Source organism: Lepidochelys kempii, chromosome 11 (genome assembly GCF_965140265.1).
Source record: "Lepidochelys kempii isolate rLepKem1 chromosome 11, rLepKem1.hap2, whole genome shotgun sequence".
NCBI lineage: Eukaryota > Metazoa > Chordata > Testudines > Cheloniidae > Lepidochelys > Lepidochelys kempii.
In genome coordinates, this window is record NC_133266.1 from 69,505,874 (window position 1) to 69,521,149 (window position 15,276).

At 46.5% G+C, this 15,276-nt stretch overlaps 1 protein-coding gene across 8 annotated transcripts in view; it reads right to left on the reverse strand.

Annotated features, from left to right (window-relative positions):
- The window catches only part of MLPH (melanophilin), an 86,517-nt gene extending 77,799 nt beyond the window's left edge, over positions 1-8,718 (reverse strand). For all 8 annotated transcript variants that reach the window (XM_073306768.1, XM_073306765.1, XM_073306763.1 and 5 more), the window contains exon 1: positions 8,507-8,718. The gene's annotated coding sequence lies outside the window, so the exon portion shown is untranslated. The remainder of the gene's footprint in view (positions 1-8,506) is intronic.
- Between the last annotated feature and the right edge of the window lie 6,558 nt (positions 8,719-15,276).

A 15,276-nucleotide genomic window follows, 5' to 3' on the forward strand; every position in this document is an offset into this window, starting at 1 on the left:
CCATTAGCCTTCTAGGCAACAAAGGCACATTGCTGACTCATATCCAGCTTTTCATCCACTGTAATCCACAGGTCCTTTTCTGCAGAACTGCTGCTTAGCCTGTCGGTCCCCAGGCTATAGCGGTGCATGGGATTCTTCCTTCCTAAGTGCAGGACTCTGCACTTGTCCTTGTTGAACCTCATCAGATTTCATTTGGCCCAATCCTCCAATTTGTCTAGGTCACTCTGGACCCTATCCCTATCCTCTCCCCACAGCTTAGTGTCATCTGCGAACTTGCTGAGGGTGCAATCTATCCCATCATCCAGATCATTAACGAAGAAGTTGAACAAAACCGGTCCCAGGACCGACCCATGGGGCACTCCGCTTGATACTGGTTGCCAACTAGACATCAAGCCGTTGATCACGACCCATTGAGCCCAACGATCTAGCCAGCTTTCTATCCACCTTATAGTCCATTCATCCAATCCATACTTTTTTAACTTGATGGCAAGAATACTGTGGAAGACTGTATCAAAAGCTTTGCTAACATCAAGATGTATCATGTCCACCACTTTCCCCATATCCACAGAGCCAGTTATCTCATCATAGAAGGCAATCAGGTTGGTAAGGCATGACTTGCCCTTGTTGAATCCATGCTGACTGTTCCTGATCACCTTCTTCTCCTCCAAGTGCTTCAAAATGGATTCCTTGAGGAAGTGCTCCATGATTTTTTCCAGGGACTGAGGTGAGGTTGACCAGTCTGTAGTTCCCTGGATTCTTCTTCTTCCCTTTTTTAAAGATGGGCACTATATTTTCCTTTTTCCAATTGTCCAGGACCTCCCTCAATCCACAAGTTTTCAAAGATAACGGCCAATGGCTCTGCAATCACATCACCCAACTCCCTCAGCACCCTTGGATGCATTGCGTCCAGCCCCATGGACTTGCACATGTCCAGCTTTTCTAAACAGTCCTTAACCTGTTCTTTCACCTCTGAGGGCTGCTCACCGCCTCCCCATACTGTGCAGCCCAGTGCAGCAGTCTGGGAACTGACCTTGTCTGTGAAGACTGAGGCAAAAAAGGCATTGAGTACATCAGCTTTTTCCACATCCTCTGTCACTAGGTTGCCTCCCCCATTCAGTAAGGGTCCCACACTTTCCCTGACCTTCTTCTTGTTGCTAACATACCTGTAGAAAACCTTCTTGTTACCCTTCACATCCCTTGCTAACTGCAACTCCAATTGTGTTTTGGCCTTCCTGATTACAGCCCTGCATGCTTGAGCAATATTTTTATACTCCTCCCTAGTCATCTGTCCAAGTTTCCACTTCTTGTAAGCTTCCTTTTTGTGTTTAAGCTCACCAAAGATTTCTCTGTTAAGCCAAGCTGGTCGCCTGCCATATTTGCTATTCTTTCTGCACATCGGGATGGTTTGTTCCTGTGCCCTCAATAAGGCTTCTTTAAAATATAGCTCTCCTGGACTCCTTTCCCCCTCATATTAGCCTCCCAGGGGATCCTGCCCATCAGTTCCCCGAGGGAGTCAAAGTCTGCTTTTCTGTAGTCCGGGGTCCGTATTCTGCTGCTCTCCTTTCTTCCTTTTGTCAGGATCCTGAACTCAATCATCTCATGGTCACTGCTGCCCAGGTTGCCACCCATTTATACTTCCCCTACCAATTCTTCCCTGTTTGTGAGCATCAGGTCAAGAGGAGCACGGCCCCTAGTTGGTTCCTCCAGCACTTGCAGATGTGCGAGGTAGCTTGGGATTGTAGGGGAAGGACATTAGCTGGATATTTCTGCTGAAGTGACCCAGCAGGGTCATAGTTAACTATATTAACATTTAAATGGTCAGGTTTAGTTCTCAGATTTAATGCTCTGCTGAGATATATGAGGCAGCTCACACACTGGAGCAATCGTTTCAGGTTGTCTGCAGACTCAAGTAGTTATCACTGCATTGGTTTACACTGGGTTCAAATTCAGAAGGTTTATGTTCACCACCATAAAAACAGAACTGATGAATTAGGAGTGAAGCTATGGTTCCCCAAGGAGCTGACTCTTAACACTAACAATGTTCCAAAATCCCCTAATGCAACAGGGGAAAGGGCCAGATTCTCCTCAAGTGTGCACAGGTGAAAATCAGGAAAATCCACTGAACTCAATGGAGTTAAACTGGTGTAAATCAGGTGTAAGTGAGAGGAGATTCAGGCCTCAAAGCTGATCATGCTGTATTTGGAAGCCTCACATACTAGCTGGGAGAGGAGAGAACAGACTGATTCCATCTGTGGAAGACACTAGAGTGAAGAACCTGGGTCTGGGTGTCATGAAGGATCAGTTTTACACTTCATGATCCCTATAAGGAAACAAAGCAAGAATTCAGTTGGCTTTTTCCCCTTTTCAGACATTTATGATACAGACTGTGGCCAGAGCGAAGGAGTTAGAAGGGATTAATCCACCTCCAGGATGTATGCCCCATGACACAAGATCAGAGGGCACTTAGTGAAATTAGAGGAAGTTTGTTGCCAGACCACGTGCATGCAGCCTTACCACTCATAGCTGAGCCTTGTACCCTGCACACAGACAAGAAAACATCTATTCTTGGGGCAAAGACCCTGAAGAGTGGAGCAAACATGGGAGGGGGGGGGATAGCACAGTGGTTTGAGCATTGGCCTACTTAAACCCAGGGTTGTGAGTTCAATCCTTGAGGGGTCCATTTAGGGATCTGGGGCAAAAATTGGGGATTGGTCCTGCTCTGAGCAGGGGGTTGTACTAGATGACCTCCTGAGGTCCCTTCCAACCCTGATAGTCTGTGATTCTAAGAGGAAGACCTGGGCAGCTGTAATTAAGCCACCAGAGTTTAATAAGATACATTTTGGTTGCTTCTTTCCTCTTGCTACTTCAACCAGCTCGAGGAAAGGACACATTCCTTGTCACAGAATGTTGGTCCGCGGGTTGTGCTGCCTTCTAGCTCTGCAAGCAAGACCGTGTAATCCTTCTGGGGACGAGTTCTGCCCCCACCACGACATAACTGTGTCCTGGGGGAATCTGCAGGGTGGGGTGAGACAAAAACTCTCAGTGGGGGCTCAAGGAGCCTCTGCTCCCACTGGTGCATCATAGCTTGTGGATTTGATTTTCACTAGAGCAATGTCTTTGCTACCCGGCACTGTGAGGGATTTACACTAGCCTCGGATCGGCCCCGAAGGCGGCATGTGAAATAACAATAGGCTAACCTGCTTTAATATGTGGATTTACTTTCAAGCACCGACAGTACGGGGGTGCGCAGGTTGTGTCAGCCCCCCCTTCTCAGAGGCAGCCGGGCCAACAGACTCAGGCTCGTGCTGAGGCACTAAAAACAGATGCTGCAGCTCGGACTGGAGCTCGGGGGTCTCTGAAGCTTGGGGAGGGAAGTGGCCAAAGCACAGCTTCAAAGTGCTATCTACACGGTTAGTTTAGCGCCAGCCCTGTGAGCCTGAGTCTGCTGACCCAGCTGGGAGTCCCGCCACTACCGCGGGCTGGGTAAACATACCCTCTGTGCTCTAATTCCCCATCGGTAAAGGAGGGACAACCCTTTCCGACCTCACAGGGGTATTGTGAGGGTGAATATGTTAAAGACGGCAAGGCACTCAGATGCTACAATAACGGGGGCCATACACATATCTTGGATAGACGGAGGTTTGCCCAAGTTGAGGCCAACAGTGACTGTGTTTACGGAAAAGCTATTTACGGCTAGAAAAGAAAATCTTCAGCTATAGAAAACCATAGCCCTGATCAAAAGGGTACAAATGAATTAAGCTTCTTTTAAAAAAGAAAATATTTCCATTCATACTGATTTTCATACCAGGAGGGAGGGATAGCTCCATAGTTTGAGCATTGGCCTGCTAAACCCAGATCTGGGGCAAAAATTGGGGATCGGTCCTGCTTTGAGCAGGGGGTTGGACCATATGACCTCCTGAGGTCCCTTTCAACCCTGTGATTTTTAATGTATCGGTTTTTAAATCATTTCCATTAAACCAGTTTGTGTTTGTGTTCAATCGCTTCCCTGCAGCATTGGCAACCCTAAACTCCACAACAAAAGGGAACGGACAATAGGGGCTGGGATGTGTGAAATTGCCTCACCACTTTCCCCCTGTTGTATCAGTTGAGAGAAATGAAAGAAGTAAATTCTAATATTTTAAAGTAGTGGACAGTGAATTTGATTTAAAAAAATCACTCCCTTTAATAACTTAGGTCCTGATTCAGGAAAGCATTCCTATCCAGGACAGCACATAAGCATGTGCTTAAAGTTAAGCATGTGCTTAAATTCTATCCTCAATTTGCATCCTAAAATATTATTAGCAGCACGGGTATAATTTAATTTTTTTTTTTAACCTGACAATGTCCCTTTAAGGAAATGAGCATTGGATCTTAGATGCATGAGATATTTTGGCCAGAAATTCTCATGGTTAGTGCACCTCTCAAATGTATTTCCTTTCAGGAGGGATCACTCATGTTAGGGCCCAACTTACTTCTGTTTCACACAATTTTGGTGTCCTCTTGCTTAAATTACTGAAAATTATTTGTATCAGAAATAAAGACCTATGAAGCTGAGCCTGCAGAAAGAGTTATCTACACTAAAGGGAGGAATCCCCTCAGACTTGTTAAACGTCCCACATGGCAATTTTTTTATAGCCTTCATTTTTGTCTTTGACACACATTACATCCTACATTTGGGCTTTGGAAGATGCAGCGATATAGCGTCTAAAGAACGCTTAATTTCTAACCTCCGATTATGTTAAGGAAATCAATACACAGGTGTTAAGATAAATACTTCAACTCATCAGCTGTCTGTGTGCTACTCACATGCTCGTCTTTGATCTAACGTACAGTAACTAATTCAGTTATGTACTCAAGTCTTCTGGAATACGTGCATTAAGATTAGACTCGCACAATGATAATAGGTGCCCGGTTCTCGGAAGTGCCGAGCTCCCATTAACTTCAATGTTGGAGGTCAGCAATTCTGGAAATGAAACCTCTTTGGGAGACAGTCCAACGGTTTCTGGAAGAAGCAGGTCTAATCAAGGAAAGCCTAATATCAGTGAATTAAAGTTGGTTTGAGTGAAACAAAAGCTTTTCCAACATGTCTCCCCTAAGAGAAGAAACGAATGTTTATTGTACCTAATGATTAATTTAAAAAAAAAAAAGAAAGAAAGAAGAGTAAGCAGCATTACTGTAAAAGTGCAGTGTTTTGAATCATTAAAACTCTAGAATATCGTAGTGTTGTTCTATGGTAATAGCTGAACATATACTGTAATGTCTGTTAGCATTTCCATGATAAAATCAGCTATACAGGGTTTAAAACTCAAACACATGGGCTTGTTCATACATGAAAGTTATTCCAGAATAAGGTCGGGTATACATTTAAAGTGAACTAGCTCTTCTGGAATAACTCCATGTTTTGACATTTTATTCCAGAAGCTGGTGGTTTGAAATCTGAGCTGTAAGTGTACCTTTTTGGCTCAGCACAGCTTTAAAATAGAAGGCCTGAAAACGCCACAATTGTTTTGTTTTCATAAGCCTTGCCGAGGAGAGGGGCCTTTTATAATTTGGGGAGAATAATGTAAAGAGTTGTTTTAAAAAGTATATAATGAACAAGGTTCACGGAACATAATTTCCAGGTAATAGTTCTTCTTAACTGTACATGAATTTATAAAATTATAAACGGGGGTGGGGCGGAATAACTGAGGGGGGGATAGAAAGTGAAGGAGGAAGACACGGCACAGGCAAAGTGGCTTCAGACCTTCGTTGTTCTTTAAAAGACTTTTGAGGTAGAAGAATTGTTCTCTGGAAATCACAGGACACTGGCAGGGTGTCAAGTGGACATCATAAATACGTACTCAGAACTATTTTTAATGACATCTACTCTCTCACACACCCTCTTCCCCCACATCCACGCCCTCCCCTTTAGGAATGTGTTAATATTTGCAAAGCATTAGCACTCGGTGGCATACTGTATTTAAGAGCCACAGGGTCAATAAAAATATCAGTGCTTGGAAGCAACATCATTGTTCCCGAGCTGGATGTTGGGAATGGTTCTCCATTTAAAGACTCAGTAGCAAAAGACAGATAGAAAGTAAAGGAAGGGCCCAGTCTGGCATGGTGCGAGGTGCCTTGTAAGTGCCCTCAATTGCCATGGAAGACAGGAGGATTGTGGGCACCCCGCACCTGCCAGGATCCATTAAATTCAACAATTTTTGATCTCCAAAAATGAAACTAACCTCCCCCTACACGAGGGCCAGGAGTAGGTTTTGTTTGAAATGATAAAACCTAAGATATTGACAGGTTTCAGAGTAGCAGCTGTGTTAGTCTGTATCCGCAAAAAGAACAGGCGTACTTGTGGCACCTTCAAGACTAACAAATTTATTTGAGCATAAGCTTTTGTGGGCTATAGCCCACTTAGAATATCAGGGTTGGAAGGGACCTCAGGAAGTCATCTAGTCCAACCTCCTGCTCAAAGCAGGACCAATCCCCAATTTTTGCCCCATATCTCTAAAAGGCCCCCTCAAGGATTGAGCTCCCAACCTTCAGTTTAGCAGACCAATGCTCAAACCAATGAGCTATCCCTCCCCCCACTTCATTAGATGCATGCAGTGAAAAATGCAGTAGGACACAGAGAACATGAAACAATGGGTGTTACCATACACACTGTAAGGAGAGTGATCAGGTAAGGTGAGCTATTACCAGTAGGAGAGAAAAAAAACCTTTTGTAGTGATAATCAAGGTGGGCCATTTCCAGCAGTTGACAAGAACGTCTGAGGAACAGTGTGGGGAGGGGGAGAATAAACATGGAGAAATAGTTTTACTTTGTGTAATGACCCATCCACTCCCAGTCTCTATTCAAGCCTAAGTTTGCAAATTAATTCCAATTCAGCAGTCTCTGGCTGAAGTCTGTTTTTGAAGTTTTTTTGTTGTAATATTGCGACTTTTAGGTCTGTAATCGAGTGACCAGAGAGATTGAAGTGTTCTCCGACTGGTTTTTGAATGTTATAATTCTTGACGTCTGATTTGTGTCCATTTATTCTTTTACGTAGAGACTGTCTGGTTTGGCCAATGTACATGGCAGAGGGGCTTAGGCTTGAATAAAGACTGAGAGTGGATGGGTCATTACACAAAGTAAAACTATTTCCCATGTTTATTCCCCCCCCTACTGTTCCTCAGTTAGCTCACCTTAACTGATCACTCTCGTTATAGTGTGTATGGTAACACCCATTGTTTCATGTTCTCTGTGTCTATAAAATCGTCCTATTGTATTTTCCACTGCATGCATCCGATGGAATGGGCTGTAGCCCACGAAAGCTTACGCTCAGATAAATTTGTTAGTCTCTAAGGTGCCACAAGTCCTCCTGTTCTTTCTAAGATATTGAGAGTCTTAAAACAAAGTTACTTCCTACTGCCACCGTGGTTGTATAGGAGTCAGCCCTACACGGGGCAGATTAGATAGCCTCTCTGTTAACAATAATGGGAGTTGCCCCATTTATTCTGCTTACATGATGCTGAAAATTAACCCCTTGGGGCATGATCCTCTACCCCATTTACACCTTGTGGCTCTATTAAAGTCAACAGGAGTGTGGAGGCAAAAAGTAGGCAGGATTACATCTTGCATGGATTCTAGATATATTCTAGATTCTTGGAGTGGTTTATAGGCTTCCATGAAGATCTATTACTAATACTGCATTGCAAATGAAATTACCACACTCACACAAATGGTCCTTACATTTTCAGGGACTGCACTAGATTTACCCACACAGCTGCAGCTGAAATCGACAGGCGATCCAGTATGTGGACAATTCTTCAATTTATAGGTAAGGAAGGCTATGTCTTAAACCCAGGGGAGCCTGGAAATTCAGAGTCAGAGGAAACTGCCCTGTTCCCCAAGGCATGCTCTTCTGAAAGTTCAGCTAAAGAAGGGCGCCTCCAACCATGCAAATGACATGGAGCGCATGTGAAATTTAATGAACGCACTTTACATTGGCATTTTGCAGCCTCAGGCTAGGTATCTGCCATAACATTGAAGAGCGACATAATTTCCGAGGCCGGCTCGAAGGGCGTTCAATGTCAGGGGAGCATACACCAGTTTCCACTGTTCTTTCCTGCTGATTAAACTAGCATAGGACTTCGAGGGACATTCTTTCAAGGCAGAGCTGCAATAGCTGGGCTGTACTTCTGGACACAGTTTAGACTCTCTGCTTTACAGGTTAATCCAGAATGTAGCTCTCCTTCTTTCTGGAAGCTGACCTGCTTTGAGCACCACCCCTCAAAATAAAACAGGTATTTCTCTCCCTCCTCTGTCCAGTCATCTTTCTTACCTGGGCTGCTGGCAACATCCTTCATTTTCCATATCAAGTGCAGCCTCAGGGCAGGGCTGGTGATTGCAACAGGGCAGGGAAACTCTCAGTTTAAGAAACTTACTGATTAGCAAATAGGCACCCCCAGTCCCTTTCCGATCAGATCCCTTGTTTAAAGCCCCCAGAACTGATCATTAGAAGGTGAAGTTGCACTTTACCTTGTGAAGGGCGGCAGCCGATGTTGCTTTGATCTGTCTCCCTCTCTCCCTGTCTGGCTCAGCTGCAATCCAGTCCAGGGGGTGGAGTAAAACTATGTTTTTGTCACATGCTCCCAGTGCTGGGCTCCCATCCTCTGCCCTGGGGCTGGGCAGAACAAACCACCTAATCGGCGCACAGCGATCACATGGGGGCGATTAGAGCTTCAGAGTCAACTTCCTCCGAGCAAACCAGAGGAGCTACTCTTCGGAGATTGCAGTAAAGCGTCAGGGGAATAGACAGGAAATAGGGGGCCAAATGCAACCCCAGTGTAACTCTGTCGAAGCCGGTGGGGTTACACCAGAGAGGAATTTGGCCCAGGCACTTCAACTAACAGACACTCTTCCTAATGGCAAACTTGGAATGCCTTTGCAGAAAATAAAATACCCCCCCCCCCAAGGAAATGGGAAATATTTGCCAATTTTTAACGAGCTGAGAAAAGACCCAGGGTTTTCAGTCTTGGAAATCTTGTGACTTGAAAGCAGGTGATTGCATAACAGAACAAAAATATAAAGGAACATACAAAACAACAACAACAACCAGGCCAAAAAACAAATCAGAGAAACCAAACCAAAAACCCAGCATCACTCACACACAGAAAATCCAAGTTCATTAGGCTTTGGAGGAAAAAAATCAAGTTAAAGTGACTGTGTTGTGTTATCTGCATCATGCTGGGGCTTATTGCAAGAGAAATAAGCATGGGTTAGTTCTGTCTCCAGAACGGATGCATTTTTTAAAACTAAATTTGATCAAAGTTTGGGAACCGTTGAATAGAGTCGTGTCTGCAGCATGTGATATTTTGCCTACTGGTGCATGATAATTAATGGAGACTTTCAGATGCTGAAATCAATATTGGATTAGATGTGGTGACATAGGGGGTGATCCTATGTATTTCCATTTGCTTATTGATTTTATTTTTGTGGCATGAGTTCATACTAAATCATCATTAAAACTGGGGCCATGACGATGCAAGTAGGTTAACACACTCAGGGTTTTGTTTCTTGAGACTGGGTTGACATCCAGTGGTGATCAGACCAGGCAGTATGAGTTTGGTGGTCTCAACTAGAGATGCTCAGGACACCTCTCCGCAAGACAGCTTCCGCACACAACTGGCAGTGACCATCACAAATCATACTGGTTCTACGGAGCAAGCTGGGTGAGGAAGTTTTCACATTGCCTGCTACCAGACAGTACAGCAAGCCATTTGTTCTCCCGAGCATAGATCCTTCCCTTCTAGCATAGGTCATAATACCATTAGATTTAGGAAAATATAAACAACATCTGTAGATGACGATACACATGATCAATGGCTTTTCAAGAAAAGGGAACGTGGCTTGGAGCAAATTCCACTCCCAAGAACTCTGAGAGGCAACATAGTCTGGTGGAGCAAGCACAATTTGGAGTCAGGCAATCCCAAATTCCAGTCTGGTGACTTGTGTGTGGCCACAGGCAAGTCAGTTAGTCTCACTGCCTCAGTTTCCCCAGAGGAGTGGTCTGGCGGCAGGGGTGTGCCTACCCAGACCTGACTGCAGGATTGCGGGCTAGGCAGACAAGTATTTCCATTTTACAATGGAGGAACAGAGGCACAGAGAACTCAAGTGACTTGCCCAAGGTCACACAGGAAGTCAGTGGCAGAGAAGGGAGCTCCATCCCAGTGACTTAATCACTAGGTTAAGCCCTCACCTTGATAGTAAACAAAAATCTGTGTGCTGAAAAAAATGAACAAACCTTTGCTTTCCAGCAGCATGCTGAGGGATATCTTGCCCCTGTTCACATGACTGTTCCTTTTTAAGAATGGGGCTAATGGGGAAGACTTGGGTCTCATTCAAAGTCCATTGCATTAACAGCAATCTTTCTATTGGCTTCACTAGGCTTGGATCATTGGATGTATATATCGTTTGGATCTGGGTGTGTTAGTTACACTATCAGCTTACCCTGATCTCCTTCCTGCCCAAAGGAACAGTGGATGGACTGGACTGAACTGAACTCAGAGCGAATTGCCTTGCCTTACATTTTCTTGCTTGAAAAGGTTCTGTTTAACGGCCCTCTGCACACAAAATGCCCCAGGGGTGTAATGAGTTCAGTGGAATTGTGCACATGGAAGATCTGCAGGGAAACTTCAGAATAAGCACTATTAACTAGGTGAAGTTTGCATCACCTGCCCGTTAGTGTCTGAAAGGTGGAGGGAGCGTTGCAAGCATTGTGCATGTTAACACTCCTTTCCTAGTGTCCCTGCACTCCAGGTAGCCACTGGAGGGACTGGGATTCGGCCTGGTTGAAAACACCTCTGAATTCTGACAAAGACCAGATCTAGATGCAAACTGGGCAGCTTAGGCCCATCTCAGTTGGGGCATGTCACCAGATCACACTCGGGGAGCTCCAACGGTAGGTGGCCGGCCCACAGCCAGATTCGGATGCCCGTACTGAGGAGTACCTTGTGACACCAGTATAATCCTGGAAGGCTACACACAGTACAAAGACAGGTACCTAGCCTGTCATTTACCATGCAGGCCTCCCATCAGCGTCTCACAGGGGATACACACAGCTGTTCAGAGAGGGCTAGATTGTAACGGAGTGAGCGGACTTTGCAGGGTCACAGCGCTCACCTGCTTACCTCCTTGCTCTGGGGGCGGCGGAAAGCAGCTCTATCCCCCTATACAGCAGGCCAGCAAGAAAGGGGGTTGAAGCCAGGGCTCTTCCTGTTCCCTGGCCCCTGGCTCAAAGAGAAGAGCAGTGAGAGAGCCAGGGGGCAGGGATCCAGCCCATTGGGCTCAGCTCTGCCTCTCTTACAGTGAGTGGTTCCTTACTCCACTAGCTACAGAAACCAGGGCAAGGCAAGGGAAGGGAAGGGACCGCTTAGTGGGGCAGCGTTTGTTTCATAGAGAGGGAGGGACGCGCCGGTCCCCTTCAGCTCCTGCTCTGGTTAACAATTCACTTTATGAGGCTGCCATTGGACACGGGTCAAAGGCTTGTGCTCAGTTCTCAAACCTCTTATCTGAGAGGCTGCCACTGTGGCTTCTTGTGTGATTAAACTAGGTCAGGGCCCAGGGGCTGTATGAGCTGGTGACGGTGGCTAGACTAGGAGACCCACACTTTCAGGGTCTGGCTCAGGATGGACAGTGCCTTTAGGTGCCACCTGAGTTATCTCGCTGCCTTGGATGCTGGGGCAGGGGTCAGACGAGGGAGAGCTGCTTGCCACCCGCAGGGTGAGCACGAGGCAAGGAAGGTCCCTTTTCCATTTCATTTTGTGGAACACTGTGTCGGTCCCTCTCAGCCCCGAAGAGCAATAGGAATGTAACTACTCGAAGAGGTAGAGGAAGGATGGCTCAGTGGTTAGGGTGCTAGGCAGGTACTCAGAAGAACTGCGTTTAATCCCCTTCTATGGCCCAGGCATCCTGTTCCCCCCACCTAGAGCATAGGAGTTTAGTGGGGGTGTTCTGAGGATAACTGTATTAAAGATATTTGTTCAGTATAGGTTTTTATGCTAGGCTCCTCTCTGTAGTATCCGAGCATCTTCCAATCGTGCTTAAGCAAAAAGCCTAACATCTGCCATGGGTTCGTTCTCTCATCCTCTCCCCAGCAGGAGAATTAAGCCATTTTATAAGCAGCAGAATATGCAGTAGTGCCTAGGAGCCTGAGTCATGGACCAGGCCCGCATTGTGCTAGGTGCTGTACAAACACAGAACAAGAGGACGGTCCCTGCCCCAAAGCATAAGAGATAACAGATGGACACAGGCGGAGGAGAGCAAGGAAACAATGAGACAATATAGCTGATCGGCAGGGGTCACACCACACCAGCCGCCTAACCTCAGGAAAAGGGAGTTTTGAGGGAAGGAGCTTTGTTGCAGCTGTTAATGGGGGGCTCATCCCCACACATAAGCATGGGAGAGAGGATGAAGGTGCTTGTTTGAAAATTTAACAAGTGGGGGATGGAGGCTGGCACCATGGAGCAACCGGAGGAGGAGTCTTGCTATTGAATGACAGAGAAGGGGTAGGGTGGGGCCGGGCAGCGAAGGGCCTTGAAAGAGATAAAAGGCAGCTTATGTTTGATGTGATACAGAAGGAGGAGCCGGTGGAGGGATAAAAAGATGGTGACATGGTCCAAGCGAAGGTCTAGGAGAATGAACTTAGCAGCAGTCTGAATGGACAGGAGCAGGGCAAGACCAGGCACGTGTCAAGCCCAGAGCAAAGGGACATTGCAGGGACTGAGCCAGGAGGTGGGAGCTCAGGCGAGAGCGTGTTGGCTGTGTGGGTGGGTCGGAAAGGCCGTATCTTACAGATCTTACTCAGACAGAATCAGCAAGATTTAGACATAGCCTGGATGCAAGGACCTAGAGAGGTCCAAATTGAAGATTTTGCCCAGGGTACTAGCATGAAGGAGGTTAGATCTGGCTTATGTCCCACAGGTTGGATTCCTCCATTAGAATTGGAATGAAAAGTGAATCACATCTTTAAAAAGCAGCACTAGGGGCTATTTTAGGTCTTCATAGGGGGATTAGCCAAGAAATGTTACTAGTAGCATATGCCAAATGCTCTCTCACTTACACCGAAACAATGCTATGGAGTTTGGAGCAGATTTTGCCCTTTATTCCCGAAGGCAGCCTTTCTATTACAGACCTGATTTAGACCTCTACTGTCATGACTCAGGGCCCGATCCTGGGCCCCCCCAGCTCTTCTGCTCCAGCAGCACAAAGCAGCCTTCAAGCCATCTTAGAGAACCTTTGGAGGAGTCCCAGAGCCGCGCCCAGTGAAGGGGGCATGGCTACGAAAAGAGCATGCCCAGGGCTGCTATCACTCCTTTGGGCAGAGATGCCTTCGCACACTCCTTCCTGAGACCGGAACCAAGGATCTAGCCCTTTAGAATCCAAAGTGGTTACGCTAGACAAAAGGAAAGGAGAGCTATAGGCTCTGGACCCAATCCAACAAACCCTCTCCCCTGCATGTAGCCGAGCCGAGACTATTCACTTTACGTGCATGAAATGAAGTCTTGGATGACGGTCTCTTTCTGCACTGCAGTCTGAGGTGTGATTCCAGCATCAATAGACATACCCAAGCGTCACCGACTACATGGGTGGTCTTCCCTAGTGGCCAGAGCAGGAATCAGGCCAGATCACATACCAGGAGGTCAGAGTCTGAGACAGGTCAGAGGGCAAACTATTGAGTCAGGAGGCAGACAGTAGGAGCAAGTGTAGTGCAAAAGAGACAATTCAAAGCAGGGGAAACTCAATTGAAAGAACAACTTCCTGGTACTGGGCTTGATTTAAATAAGAGCTGGGAACCAATCAGGACCCCTAGCATTCCACCAATCAGATCCCAGGACTCTCAGAGTTCAGCTTCTATTGTGGCAGCTGTTAGCAGGTTACTGGATGGCAGGTAGGGTGACCAGACGAAATGGACAAAATATCGGGACACATGGAGGAAGCAAAAAAAAAAAAAGAAAAAGCCGCAATATCGGGACAAATGGTGTCCCGACCGTGCATCGGTCGGGACGCGGGACAAAGAACTAAAAATCGGGACAGTCCCGATTTTATCGGGACGTCTGGTCACTCTAATGGCAGGGTGGAACTGCCTAGTTCCTAAGAGCCTGGGCTAGACTATGGTTCAAGACCTGCTGCCCTGCTACTGATCTTGCTGGTGTGAGCATCAACAGCAGTGAAGATGGGCAGTAGATGGTCCCTCAGACTGGCGGGTAATTACTCAGCTAACTAGTCCACAGTGAAGCCATGGCTTTACTGCTATCAGTGATCCTCTTAGCTAGCGATCTTGGACCTGTGTCCACAGGTACTGCAATCACACCCAGCCTGCAGTGTAGACGTAGCCTTAGTCTCCAGCAGGGATGAGAGTTTGTAAATTCTGCAGATCTCAAGGTGCAGAGTATTAGATCAAAAGCCTACACAGCTGAGTCCATGCTAAGATACAATAACCAGCTGGATATATTAGCTCACATTAGTTTATCTGAATTAGAAAGAGCAAGTTTTGCTTCCCTTCTCTGAGCCATGGTTATTTCACATTTCTGATTCAAATCATGACTCATCTGATCACACTCCTTTTGGTTCTAGATTATTATGTAAGCAGAAACAGTAACAACCGTTATGTTCAAATTGGAAAAGAGCCCTAGGCCTATTCATTATGAAGCTGGGAGACATCACCTGACCAGCTTTTCTTTCCATGGTTTTGCAGTTAAAAACAATGCCTGTTACAGTCTGAAAAGGGGTGCCTGAAGGTGTGCAGGCAGGGGAACCGTGTTCCAGAGTGTTATAGACAGGACCCCGAGACCGCTCCCCCCTTGTTATAACCCTGTGCAATGTTCATCGGACAACAACCGCGTACGTACCCTGTGAAAAAGCCTTTCTTGTTACTTCCGTAGCAGTCCCCCCCACTCCAACCCTCTACTACAATTAAAGAGAAAAACTAATCAGCATCAAGGAACAAAGGGCATAATAAACGGATGAACAAAGAAGGTGCACTGCTATATAACACGTCTAGAGCCAGCTCCTGCTCCCACTGAAATCAATGGTAAAAATGGTGGTGACTTTCAGGGCAGCAGGCTAGGACACAAGGCCTAGGCTACAGCCTTTGCCCCACTCAGCTGTGTGGGTCTGAGGTGCTGGAGCTGGGGCAGCGCTGGACATCCCACTGCCCACTCAGGCTTGAGGGCCAAACCTGAACCGAGCTGCGTCCCCCAGGCACCAAGGCGCAAAGCCACTGGCTCAGTTTCAGCCCGGCCACCCCC